Raw genomic sequence first — 13,959 nt, forward strand, 5'->3', positions numbered from 1 at the left:
ATACCACCTTGGAATACAAGATAAAAAGTATCAATAGATTCAACAACTTCCATTAATGTTATTTGAAGAAACAGTAGGAAGATGTGTATGAGTATCAGTGAGGAGAATAACGAGAGACAGGGTCAGAAAGCTAGTGATAAAGCTATAGTACTTATGATTCCAGTCACTTTTCATTGCACCCTACGGGGTGGCTTGGAACTACAAAGTTTACAAATAAGAAAACAAATAAGATGATGTATCTGACATCACAGTGATATAGCAGTGACTAAAGGCCATCTTAGCTTAGTGACTCAAGCTTAGTGTCTTTTCTTGGTAGATTACAAAAATGCCCCTTGAATAATTTTAAAACACAAACTTTATTTCGCAATTAGAGTCACAGAAGATATGAAAGTATATCAAATCTTTCTTAATTTTTCAAGAGATAAATAAAGGCTGTGTATCCTATACTCAGTAATGATGTTAGATAAGCAAAGGCAAGCTAGTTCTGACATATTAAGAGAAATACAAAACATACTCCCCCCCCCTTTATTAAGTGCTGAGACAGTAAGTTCCAATAGACAAAAAATACAAGAGGCTTTCTAAATGCGTAATTGCAGGCAAGTAACAACATTGAGTCTCCTTTATTTCATCTGTAAGACAGAAAACCTCTTTATTATCAAGATCAAATAAGTCAATAAAATAAATAAATTAAATAAACAAAAATACAGTGCTGTACACCTGTCATGAAAACAATAACTTATTACCATTGCAATGGCAAAATAGAAAATAAAGAAAAACATGCCAAATAGTACATGCCACTTTTTTGGACTCTAAAACATCATTATTCTGTCTCTCTGCAAACAGTTATGGTTTAGAAATTATCGGCAAGCCAGCCTTTACATGCAAAAATTTAAAAACATTCAAATCATGACACATTCCACTTAAGTATGCCAATTACATAAACAAATTAAAAGGCTGCTCCTTTACTTATCTATACATATATTTTGTGAAGCTAACCTAAAATGTATATAAACTAAAAATTACATTTCTTGGTTGTTGACATAAAATAAATCCAGCTAGTGAAGATTACTATGGGTCAACAGTACCAAACCTTCATTTAGTGATTATATAGGAAAATAGTACATTAAGAGACGAAGAAAGAAAGGAAAGGTAAAACAATGAAGAAAATAAGGAGGAAGGGCAGAGTAGGAAGGAAAGACATGAGAAAGGAATAAAATGTGCAGAAAGGAAGGGAACACAAAGGAATTCCTATATCATTCTTATAGCCTGAGAACTGAACAAATCTTTTCTGTTCAGGCTGTGAGTTGTAATATGCTTCGATGCATACAGGTCTAAAAGTCCAGAAATCAAGAGAAATAAAACTGTTGCTATGTGTTCAACGTACAGATGATGAAATAGATTCTCAAAGGCCTAACAGAACTTATCTCATCCATTTTTGCCTGAAGGAGTCAGCTCTCCCCTGTCATCAATATTCATTCTGTGTTGTCTAGGAGTGATTCAGAAAGTATCTAAGATTCTCCAGGAAAAAAGTCATTGGAAACTTGAATATCAGATACTTTTTAACAAAACAATTTAAAAGCAGGGCGGTTTTGTCAATTTAAGGCTATGTTGGCTCTCTATATAAATGTCACTTTTTGAATTATCAGGCTCAGATGTAGCTCAAGGTGAATGCTTGGCTTTTAAAATTTAACATTATAATTTAATAAAACCACTAAAAATAGGTACATTATTGGTAACGCCATGTTGTTAACTAAGCTTTTAACATAAGAATTTCCTGTACACAGACAGATAAAACCCTGGTACTTTCAGGCCTAGAATGATCTGGTTTATATATATTTAAATATAAAAACCTGTGGCCTTGGATTCTGAACATTGTTTAAAATAGAAGGGTGATGTTATGCTATTTATAGAAGAGGTCTCGGTGCTCTAGAAATATGCTCTAATGCCCAAAGTTTCACTTTATTCATTCTTCAAATCTGATGAAAATGCTAGGGATTAGGCAGAAAGCCAGCCTTGTAAACTAGGATCTGGCAGACACTCCAAGTCAGAAGCAGATTTCAGTGCTTTGCTTCCTTGTCTTTCCTCCTGAGAAACTGTGTCGACTTTTCTTCCTAATAATCTTGATAACTCAAAACCAGATTGCTAGAGCTCAACTATGCCTTAATAAACTGTTATAACACTTGTCCTTGCTTCAAAGGCCATTAAGTCATCTGTCTAAAAGCTTTCTAGATGTTTTTTTTCCCCCTAATAAATAAGCAGATAGGCAGTTTCCATATTTCGTAGGAGGAAAGCAAGGACCGTGCTGTTTGTATGGAATGGAATATTGGAGACCAGTATATTATGAGGGAAAAAGACACTCAATTAGTTCTTTCTCCTTCTCAAAGAGAGAGCAGACAATTCTAAATTGATGCTTTAGTGAGTGTTGCCCGCTGCTGTGATGTTATCTTGTTTACACTTCCAGAAACTCTCACATACAATTGTGTCTGAAAATACATTATTAATAATCCATCCTAAAAGCAAACTCGAGTGTGATGTTTCACAACAATATCTAGAGATTTTGTAGAAAAGCAAATTGTCAATTATCTGGGATAATGACCATGAAGTATGTGCTTGTTTAAGGGTCTCCATAAGCAAGACATAGATGGATTTGAAAGTATAATTTGAAACTCTTTTGAAAAAAATCCTTTCAGCTTTAGCCTCAGGTGTTAAGTTAAAAAAAAATACTATACTGACTCATGGTTTAACAGCCTCATCTTTTGCTTGGATCACTTGTAAGTAAACAAAAGAAATTCCAAGAAAGAAAAGCTATTTCATAAATTATCCTAAAATTATATGATTCAGTATGGTATTTTGAAAGTGTTCACATAATTCTGCTACAGCTCTGCATGTTTTGACTGAGTATTCATGTCCTTTTGCCTTCATGTTGATGAAAAAAGATGTCAAGGAATCTCAAAGCAGCCATCGGTCAATCCAAGTACCTGCTTCCTACCCACAGTAGTCATGGAGTGACACGCAAGGAGGCTGGCCCAGAGGAAATGAGCCTCAAGTAAAACAACAGACTGTTCCCCAGAGGCCACACCATAAAAACTTTCACCAGAGTTTTCAGGTGGGCTTGTCTGCTTTCCCTTCTATTCCCAAGGGACTGAAATGATGGCTACTGTCACAGAGCATGATGGAAGAGGACGGGAGACAGTACTTCTCATGTAAGCAATTGCAGAATAAGAACGTTCATATTTCAAAGTCTTCAAATGTGTTTGTATTTGAGCGCATATGTGCGTTTTATCTTTGATTTTAGTTAAACTGTTTCAAAAGAAAAAGAAAGCATTTTTGTATCACAGGAAATAAGACACAATTACTTTTACTTATATAATACCCTTCGACAAAAAAAAAAAATAAATCGGAACTCTAAGCACTTTAGAATTATTAACAAAGCTACATTTTACAAGTAGAGAAACAGGTTCTTTGAGCTAAGGTATGACCAAGTTTCAGTACCATACCTGAATTTAATTAATTGGATATTTCAATCAGAAATTAATTTCTAATTGAGGCACTTAGCTAAATGTCTTGTGTACAGTATTTATGGTTGCTGTAGCATTGTTGTAAGCTAGTATCTGTGATGAAATGTTGTCCAACAAGGCTGCTATGAACTCTTGGAAATCATATCTTAACCAAATAGTTTCACCAGATTCTTACATTAGTTTATAGCCCAATCCCATTCTACATGGAAATTCCCCAGCTCTCGGTTTGTACAAACAGCTAAGAAATAGGAAGCATGTTTTTTATCTTCATCTGCTTTATGATTTTCTAGAGCTCCTCTTTCACAAAATGCCTTTCTATGTGCATAAGTAAGACATTAAACATACTGTATGTGAGACATTTATGGGAGTACCCACTATGCTTTCTTTATATCTCCACAATAGCAGTAACCAGAAAAGATAAACTTTCACCTTTCATTTGTACCATTAGTAAAGTATGGAAATCAGCAATTGGAAATTAGAACTTGAGGTTTAAATAAATATAAAAATTAGAGCAATTATAGAAACAATTCTTTAAAATATCTGTTTTGCATTTGTCAAAGACATGTTAGAAAATTCATTTATAACACTACCATAAATGTTATTTTACTTTAAGGTAGGTTTTAATTTCTTTTGAAAGTCTCTTAAATATTGCTTTTTTAAAAAATTATGTAATGTAGATGCCATTTTAAAAGGAAGATTCTTTGCAATAGAATATCTAATATTATATTTAAAATTGCAGAAATAGCATCTCTAGTGTTTACCATTTCTACAACATAACTATATATTTATTGTTCACTTTAAAGAAAAGTTTTCCTTTTTTAATAAAACAAAAGCAAATTGTATTGACATAGACAGAAAATGATGGCATGCTCTTTTACCTGTAACAGTTAGCATACATTTGCACTGAAATTTTAAATAAGTTTATTTACTGTCGCTAATGCATATGAATGGAGTAATGTTCATATGCCCAGCTACCACAGTTTATCTTACAGTACACATAAAACTAGCTCCTCTTAAAAAGACAAAGAAGATTTTAAAAGATTAAGAAGATTTTTTTTTGTTGGAAATGTTATATTTCTGCTTAAGAAAATGGGCCCACTTAGTGGAAAAGTTTAAATCAAATTTGCAAAAAGATTATGGAAAATTATTGATCATTTCTTGAGGAACTGAATGAAAACATACCAATGCACATTCTTCCACCCAATTCAATAATAATCATGCCATTCAATTACATAAATATTTAAGAATGTTTACCTTAATGCAAATATTGAAAGAAACATCTAGCAAAAGCCTTAGAAAGATAGAATTTTTATCAGCCATGATATTCATATCCAAACCATGTAAACTATGATTTCAACTTGTTACCTGTATAAAGAAGTGCGTCATCTTGTACTGAGAGTTTTTTCAATCATGACACATATAAAAATCACTTCTGCCCAAAGCCATAGCACCCCATTTTAAAATAAAAAATCTAGGTCCCCATGAATATATTATCTGTGAGCATTCCCAGAATTTCAACCAAAGAACCACTAAAAGCATTCCCAAGACACCATCACCTTTCTGTAAATGGTACTTTGTACATGAATGCCCCCTAGTTTCAGCAAATTATATTCTACTGTCCATGAATTTCTAATCCTTTTTGAAAAAGTTACATAATTTTAGAATATATATATATACACACACACACAAATATTTGCAAACATATATGTGTACATATCCTTAAATCCTAACTGAAATTATTATTTAGATTGCCAAATACTTTGTCTCTGTTTAAATGGCTTTGGCCAATTTAAATGAAAAAAAAAATTCAGTTAAAATCAGGCACATCAAGTATTAAACTTTTGGCACAGATATATTCATGACAAATAAATTACTTAAAAATTAAAAAATATTACAACTACACAAGATATTTAATTTTTAAAAAATATTATATTTTCAGCAGAATGCATGTAAGACCCATACCTACATTATACAATGGCAGAAAGTCTAACTTTGGTATGGGTTTTTTGTAATAGTAGACAAAGATTTGCTCCATTATATAATCAAACTGTTTTACTGTTTGTTCTCCCCAAATTATTTAATTATTACCATTAGGAAAATAAATATTATGTTTCAATTTAGAATTAATGATATCTCTTCTTGGCTGTTGCATAAACTGGAAATCATAAAAACTGTATTTCAGGCTCATATAATTGTCTGCATTAAGTGTGTGTTCTTTAAGATTAGATGGCTCTAAAAATCCATTATGGGAATTTACTAAAAATCATTTTAATATACTGACATCAAAATGATGAACTGAAATTATGTCAATTGTGTTATTAGGCTAAGGGGAAGTTCAAATTAACTTTCAGATTTCCAACACATTCTATATTTTATTTTATTAATCTTCCAGCTCATCTTGCATATAATTAATACTAGTTTTTAGTTTTATTTTCAGTCTAATATGCAAATCATATAATACATTGTTATTCATTTTCATATTTCTTGATTAGAACTATCTGATAATAGATGGAATAACTAATATTCTCCATTGTGAAATTAAGTTCAAAACTACTCAGCAACAGCTCCCAATCATGTGGTTATTTTTGTGAAATTAGGATTTTCCCTATATATTAGCAGTCTTCAGTTCTGACAAAAATACCTTAAGACATAATTATCATATTGACTCTGAAACATTAATGAGATTTACTGAAATATCTTGTCAGAGGGAGAAAAAATAAAGATTGTATGAAATTGTGACATTAGACTATTTTGTGTGATAACAGAGTAATACTTTTCTATAATACATCATTTAAGGTCTCTCTGCATTCCAATTACTATATACTGGAATTCGTTCTGATTTCCAATATATAGACGTTTAATTTTTCAGAAGTATGTGAAAAACTAGTCATATCCATCTTTTTACATATTATTTCTGTAATTAACCTTTGCAAAGAATCATGAAAATAAATGTCACAAATCAAGCCTAAACTTTCACATTTTCCTAACACGGTGGAGAAATGAGACAACAAAATCTTATTTTTCTCACATAGAGGCAGCTGGCTTCCTTTTTGTACATCTTTTCATGTCTAAACTTGTTAATTCAGTTGTACATACACATGAGGTAATTAAGTGATTATTATCCCTTTGTCCTTGTAACCAAAAGGTGGTACCTCTAAAAATCAGAGTTAGCTTTCAACAGACACTATGTTTTTTTAAAAAAGTAATTGAAATGTCAAATCCCTAGAAAGAAAATCTTTTTTTGTGACTTGGTAATTCTGCTTAGGTAGGAGAGATCATTGCCTCAAATGGAAAATGGTTTTGAAAATAGTACACATTATACTGATGGCAAATGAATCCAGCTGTTTTCTAAGTTAGTGTGTAAACATACATATTAAAGATCCTGGTGAAAAAATACTTTCTGAGATATAAAATTAGCGTGGAAGGTCAGAGTTAAGATAGAAGATTTCCTTTTCTTATATCAAGTGGACATCTAGAAGAAAAAAAAGTAAGACTCTGTATTTCCCCTGATAAACAGAAAGAAGTGGTTTGTATACTGACATCTGATTTTTCTGTGTTTAGGTAAGACTCATTCGGGATGCTTTCCTATTACATCCAATGAGGCACTTCTCTATACCTCCTTCCATCTGACAGTCCTATCGCTTAGCTGTCCCTGTAGAATAATAGGAAAACAAAGCTTATATCTCCAATGATGGAATTAGAGACTGCTGAAGCTGTTGTAAGAGGGCTCTGTCCAACAAGTACCATGTACTTGATCTATTATGCAGGCAGCTAGCAGCATGTTGCTGTTTTGATATATTTTTCCTTCTTTTAACAAGACATTACAAAAATGTTTTTCCCTTCGGGATTTTTAAAATTTAGGCTATCTTTCTAGCATTACTTTTTAAACTTTGTTCCAGTACAGAGGTTCTTGTCCAACTGACCCTCAATGTGCCTTCTAAAGGGAGTGTTGAAATTGTATAAACATCATGTTTACATCCATTAAATATTCTCCTATTAAAAGAAAATAAAGCCAGGCATAAGTTTGGTATCCAGACAATAAAATGTAAATAGATAGTAGAAAGGAGGAATAAAGTGAAAATTTGTACACAAGTTAGCTTCCACACAAAAGTTAAACAAACAGTTGCTTTATTTCACCAAAGGGTTAATACTGGAGAAAGTTAATATCAACGTGTACGCAAAGCTAACTAGATTAGCTTTCTCAAAGTAGAAATCTAAGCCTCCCTATAAAACTGTTGTCCCTTGCAAATGTTTTGAAACTTTACATTTTTGATCCCCCAACAACAGGCCATACCAAGGAACCTCAGGAAAGTAATAATTTATTTTTATTTTTCTTACTCAAGGAACCTTTCAAAGTTAAGATATTAACACTGATGTGCAATACCAAATTGTCAGCCCCACAGGACAGATGGAAACAGAAAAAGTCAGATGGTTGGCACTCAAAAGCAACAGCGATTAAGCAGTTGAAAGTGGGTTGAATTGTCGGTTTATTTTCGTTCCATTTGAACGAATCAAGTGAGAGACATAGCCTCTTGCAAGGAGGAAATCAAGTCAAACTTGACGCTTCCTCTCCCTGACAGCCCAAGCTGGATGTCTCGTCTACACCCCTTATTCAGTTTAATTGCTTTCTGTGCTCTGATTTTCTCAGAGGTTGTATTCTACTTTGTTTAGGCCCCCCATCCGTCTCCCCAACAGAAAGAAATCTTTCTCCTTTCTTCAATCCCCCTCTTTCCTGTAAGAAAGACAATCCTCTCCAGGAGGAGAAAGAAATCTTGTGCCTGCTTAGGGTGGGAGGTGGGCGAGGGGGGAGGTATGGGAAAGAAAGAGAGAAGATTGAGATTGGGGGTGGAGGACGGAGGAGAAAGAACAAGAGAAGGAAAGAGGAAGCAAGAAGATGGGGGATGCCCAGCATCAACTCCAGGCTCTAAATCACGGGCGCTGTGCAAAGTGCTTTTCCAGGAGATGCACATGTAGTCTCATATTTCTCACAATAGGCCACCCGGGGATGCCTCCCTAGGTCTCAGACTCCCACCGCTAAAACCCAAGTATATCGAAAGGAAAATCTTTGGGATGGATTCAAGCAGATAGGCACTGCCGAGGTGGCCGCGCCGTTAGTCCCGCTTCCTTACCTGGAGGGAGGACCAGGAGGCGGTGCCGGGTCTCGGTCCCCAGTGCTCTCCCCGCGTGGACCGGCGCGAGGCACACGCGTACTCTCGCTGCCTCGGCTCTTGGAGGGGCAGCCTGCAACACAAAAGGGGTGTGTGGGTGTGGGTGTGTGGGAGGTTTTCCAGGGCCACCAGCTGGTCCCAGCTGGCCGCCCCCACCCTTCACACACCCCTTCGGGGCGCCGAGCCCCTTCTCGGCTGAGCACCACCCTGGGGTCTTCCCGGGGTGCAGCCTCAAGTTGGCGCCGCTAACTGCCGCTGCCGCAGGAGGAGGTGGAAAGACACTGGGGGCAGTACTCGGTCTAGAGCATCCCCACACTGCAGCTTCTCCAGGAATCCCTCCCGCGAGGAGGCGGCCGCCCGTCACCTCCCAGCCCCAGCATCCTGATTGGCTCCACCGCGGGTACGCTGCGCCCAGGAGCCAATCCCAGCGCACTCATAATAGGTGGATCCGCTCAGCCAGCAGCGCCCATCCCAGTCCTGTTAGTGTCTCTCCATCCCCACAGCGGACAGGGACTTGGGAAAGCGGGTGGAGGCGGGTGGAGGGAGGGGGCGAAGTCACAGGGGAACCGACCCCAAGGAGACACAATCAAGGGCATCTGATAAAACCTCTGGGTAGACTCAGGAAAGCCCCACAACCTGCTCAGCAAGCCATACGCACAGGAGAAAGAGAGCATAATACAGAGCTTTTTTTTTTTTTTTTTTTTTTGTACTTTCAATCAAAACCTGCCCTGATACTGAGCATGCCCAGACTGCAACAGCGACCTAGGAGTTTCGACGTGTGTGGGTTCGCCCCCTGTGGCTTTTGAAAAGCTGGGACCGGGGGCGGGAGAGGCAGAAGTTTGTCTTTGGCCATTTAACCCGGCGAAGTTGTGAAAACTGGGCGGGGTGGGGACCCGAAAGGGTTCCGCGCAAGTGTCCTCAAACTGAGCCGCGGGGAGGTGGCCCGCCAGCCTATCGGAGGCTCATCCTGCCGTCCATCCAGGGTTCGGGGTTAGAAGCGAGGGTGGCTTAAGCTGGGCTCTGCTGGAAGCCTGGAGACTTCCCCAGAAGGGTGCGGTGGAGCGAGATGGGGAGAAGCAGCCCCGTCCCGTAGGTGGGGCCGGGAGCGCGACTCCGCCCAGCAGCGGCGGCTGCCAGGCCGGGGAGAGTCACTGGGAGTTTCCATCGCGGCGACCGCTAAGTTTGTAGACTTGGGTCAAGTGCGGACATTGTTAGGAATGCTTTTTATTTTTATTTTTTATTTTTTGCCACCTCCCCTCCCCCATCTCTCTCGACCCCTTGCCAGAGCAGTGACGGCTAAAGCATAGATTCTTTCTCTCCCTGCTTCCTCCCTTCCCGGCTGAACCGTTCTGCTCGGAAGTAAGAAGCTTTTCCCTTGTGAGGGTGGTGGTGACCTGATTGTCTCTAAGCTCTCAGGCAATTTATAGCTCGGTAATACCGAGATACCGAACAGGAAGGCTCAGCGGGTTGGGGGAAGGGACCGCGCGCCAGGCTAGGGGCGGGAGCGGAGCCCAGCTCTGAGGGGGTCCGTCCATTATCTGCTCCACAGGTGAAAGGCTTTCAAAACGCAGAGAACTATTTCCCTTTCTCACTCCCTCAACCTCGTTTAAAGGCCTTTGAACCTCTTACTTGTTTTACTTAGAAATCCTAGCATTTTGTGTAAACTTGATCAATAGCTACAAATGAGAACTCTCCTAGTTGAGTTCTTTATTTTACTGAGAAGATTATCTTGGCATCTCAGGTAGGGAAATGAATAGTTATCTCAATTCCCCAAACCCATCCACTTTGAACTGGAGTTTTATTAACATTGGTGTGCAAAGGTAAATGTAGCAAGAATTCAATTAACAGTAGCACATTTCTTCAGGTTTTTAATTAAATCTCTTCTACTTATGCAATGTTTAAGATCCTTACTCTAAGTATATGAGAAAAGAAGGCAACATGATATAAATGTATCCTTCTAAGTGACAAATACTTGAGTTTGGGTTATGCTTGAAAAATAGGAAGTTTAACATTAGAGGTAGAAGTGTAAAAATAATGCACCCCAGACTTGTAACTTTATGTGAATATTCACTTTCCATTTTCCAAAACAGTCTCCAAACCTTATTTTAAAATAATTTCATAGTTGGAGAAAAGAAGATAATAAAAGTTGATCTAAATTTTGTTTCAATTATTTAGTGAAGAAGAAGAGAAGAAGGTGAGAAGGAGGAAAAATGACAGGATAAAAAGGAGATGAAGCAGTTGGAGGAGGAGGAATGGGAGGAGAAGGATTATTCTATTTACCAATAGCTGCATGTAGAAAAAAAATGTATGCTTATTTTAGAAAAAATTAGTCATCAGAATACAAATACAGATTTTAAAATTTCTGCTCCAGACCCTGATCCTATCATCAATATTTTAATCAATTTCTTTTCCTGTTTACTTCACATCTTACCTAGCATCATTCTCTTTCAGTGGCCAGAATCATTGACAACACGAATGGTATAAGAGGTTGTATCCCAATATTACTTGAGGGAGACTGCAGGCTAAATTAAGAAATGGGTTTTACATGTATATTGTGCTTAACTTTAGAATTAATAGCACTCTCTGTACATAAATATTTTGAAAACTCTATTTAAAGAGTAGCTCTAGATATACTAATATTTTTAACTCTTGCTCTCATTCTCAACTTCTCCCCAAGCTCTTGGGAATAGGTTGAAGATGTTCTACTGGTTCTACTGGGCTGACACAACACCATACTTTGCAGAGAGTATGTATCATCTTTTTGCCTATTGTAGCCGACTCATTTTTATTAAACGGAAAATCGGATCAATTGTTCTGTTTTTCCCTTTGTCACTCTTATTATCCCATTTCTTAAGTACTTTTATATCTAGAATTCTTATGTCTTTTGCTATTGAGAATTGGCTTATCCCCTGATTGTATGGTATTTAAAAGAGATTACTTTCAGAACTTTTAAAAAATCAATTTTAATGGTTTGTTTCCTCTTTGTTAAAAAAAGTGTTAATTTTGTCTTTAAATTTTGCTCTGATCAAGATCTCATTTTCAATATTTTCTTTTTATTCCTTTTTTATTGGATTCATCTATTTACTACTTTTATGCTTCCTTTGCCATCTATTTTAGGCTACAGGATCAGAATAGAAACTAAATTGGATTGGGGCACTGAGGAGAAAAATGTGTCTTATGGCAAGAGTGGGAATTAGGGACTTTAGAACTAGAAATTCATTAAGTAGAAACTTAGCCAAGGTTTCTGTAAACCACAGAAAGACTACTTAACATGAGAGAGGTATCAAGAAAATTCCGCATATTGTAGGAAAGGCCAGAATTTCCTGGTTGATCAATGATACCAAAGAGTTACATTTAATCAAGGCTCATATATCATTAAACTTTATATCTTTAATAGCCACACTAGTTGTCTGGTAAAAGCTATTTATAAATATCATTACTCAGAATTGTTTTTTAAATAAAAATAATTAATTTCTCTAAATTTTTCTATCTTTTTAAAAAATATAGATGCATATCTTATTATTCTTTTCACTTTATATCTGTGTTTCTCAAGATACTTACCTTTTGCTCTCTCTACAGGATAGATAATTAATTAAATGTTTTCTGGTGTCAGAATTTGGGTAGAATTTCGCTTCACCACTAATTTGCTGTCACCTTGAAAAATGTGCAAAACCCCTCCAAGCCTCAGTTTTCTCATCTAAAATATGTACATAAGAACATAACATTTATCATTTTTTTTGTATTAAAAAAGCAATGCACATAAAGTGCTAGTTCCAAGCACGTAGCAAGAACTTAATGACTGTTATTATCATTTTATCATTATCATTGCTGCTACTTCTGCCACTGCTTCTTTTTTCAGATTTCTGGGTTATGGGGTTTCCTCCCATCATCTCATCCATTTACGCCAATAGTGAGCCATAGATTCTTCACTTATAAGTGTTAAAGGTAGAAGGGTGTTAATTCATGTTATAAGAACTTTAATTTATTTTTTGGTAGGAGAAGACAAGGTCTCACTCTGTAGCCCATGCTATAGTGCAATACATCTTCTTACCCATTTCTTCAAGAGCTCTTCTTTCTCCCTCAGTACCTGCTTAAGTCTTCTTATTTTTTCATCTGGAATGGTTTCTTCTAACTCTAGTGGTGTCATTGGGAAAACATCTTCAGTATAGTTTTTATGGAAGGAATGACTTTGTTCATAAGCTGCTTTGAATTCAACGTGCCTTTCTCTTGCTTCTCATGGCTGTAGTATTGTATCTCAATTCTCTTTTCTTGTCTGATTGTGCTGCGACTGGTGAGTATTACGTTGTGACACATCTGAAGTTGGTAAAATACTGCTTAGGGCTTGAGAACTGGTGACACTAACTCCTCCATTTGTGTTTGTGTTAGAAGCATTCTCTGTTTTTCTCTTCTTTATGTGATCCATCTTCTTTTTTTATTTTTGTTTTTTAAAATATATATTTTACTGCGTTTTAGGTTTGGGGGTACATGCGAAGAACATGCAAGTTTGTTGCATATGGTTTTTGCTTTTCTTTTCTTATGAAAATTCTGCTGTTTTCTCTCCTTCCTTCACCATAAACTCTGTCTCTTTGTAAGTACCACTCTTTACCAAACTGCTAAAGGAACCAAAACCTTCTCCAGAGGTCAAATGGTCAGAAATTCAAGTAAGGCACACTCTCAAATCTTTAGTAAGGCCAAATGTCTTTTTAACAGCATCACTCTTCAGATGTGATGCCTTATTACTTCTTCCTTGAGAATCTTTCTTGTCATTTCTTCCTTGGGTATCTTTTACTGATGTTGATGTCATCTCATTATGGATCAATGTGAGGCATTGCCTGAATTTTCCTCTGGGGGTTTCAGGAAGACCCTCCATAGGTTATTTGACATTTTAGTGGGGAGGAAGGAGACACCTCTTCCAGGAAAGTGGCTCACTGCAGCCTCGACTTCCCAGGCTCAGGTGATTCTCCTAGCTTAGCCTCTTTAGTAGCTGGGACTACAAGTGTGTGCCACCATGCTAGGCCAATTTTTTGCATTTAAAAAAATAGAAACAGGATTTCCCATGCTGCCCAGGCTGGTCTTGAACTCCTGAACTCAAGTGATCCTCCCACCTTGGCCTCCCAAAGTGCTGAGATTATACGTATGAGCCACCATATCTGGATGCAGAAGTTTTTTAATATGTAAAATGACAAACTCATCTGTCTTGCATGTAATATTCTTACACTGTAATCTTCTAGGAAATGAATAGTTTTTAGGGACTGTGTACTCAAGCTTTTTTT

At 36.9% G+C, this 13,959-nt stretch overlaps 1 protein-coding gene and 1 pseudogene across 2 annotated transcripts in view; both read right to left on the reverse strand.

Moving 5' to 3' along the window:
* SYT1 (synaptotagmin 1) overlaps positions 1 to 9,027 on the reverse strand; it is a 566,577-nt gene extending 557,550 nt beyond the window's left edge. Inside the window, exon 1 of one of the 2 annotated variants that reach the window (XM_010338453.3) lies at positions 8,648 to 9,027. The gene's annotated coding sequence lies outside the window, so the exon portion shown is untranslated. The remainder of the gene's footprint in view (positions 1 to 8,647) is intronic. The other variant, XM_003927827.3, reaches the window with a different exon arrangement.
* Positions 9,028 to 12,696: 3,669 nt separating this feature from the next.
* Positions 12,697 to 13,490, reverse strand: LOC101040350 (ligand-dependent nuclear receptor-interacting factor 1 pseudogene; annotated as a pseudogene).
* Positions 13,491 to 13,959: the final 469 nt, after the last annotated feature.

The sequence above is a fragment of the Saimiri boliviensis genome, chromosome 7, assembly GCF_048565385.1.
Source record: "Saimiri boliviensis isolate mSaiBol1 chromosome 7, mSaiBol1.pri, whole genome shotgun sequence".
NCBI lineage: Eukaryota > Metazoa > Chordata > Mammalia > Primates > Cebidae > Saimiri > Saimiri boliviensis.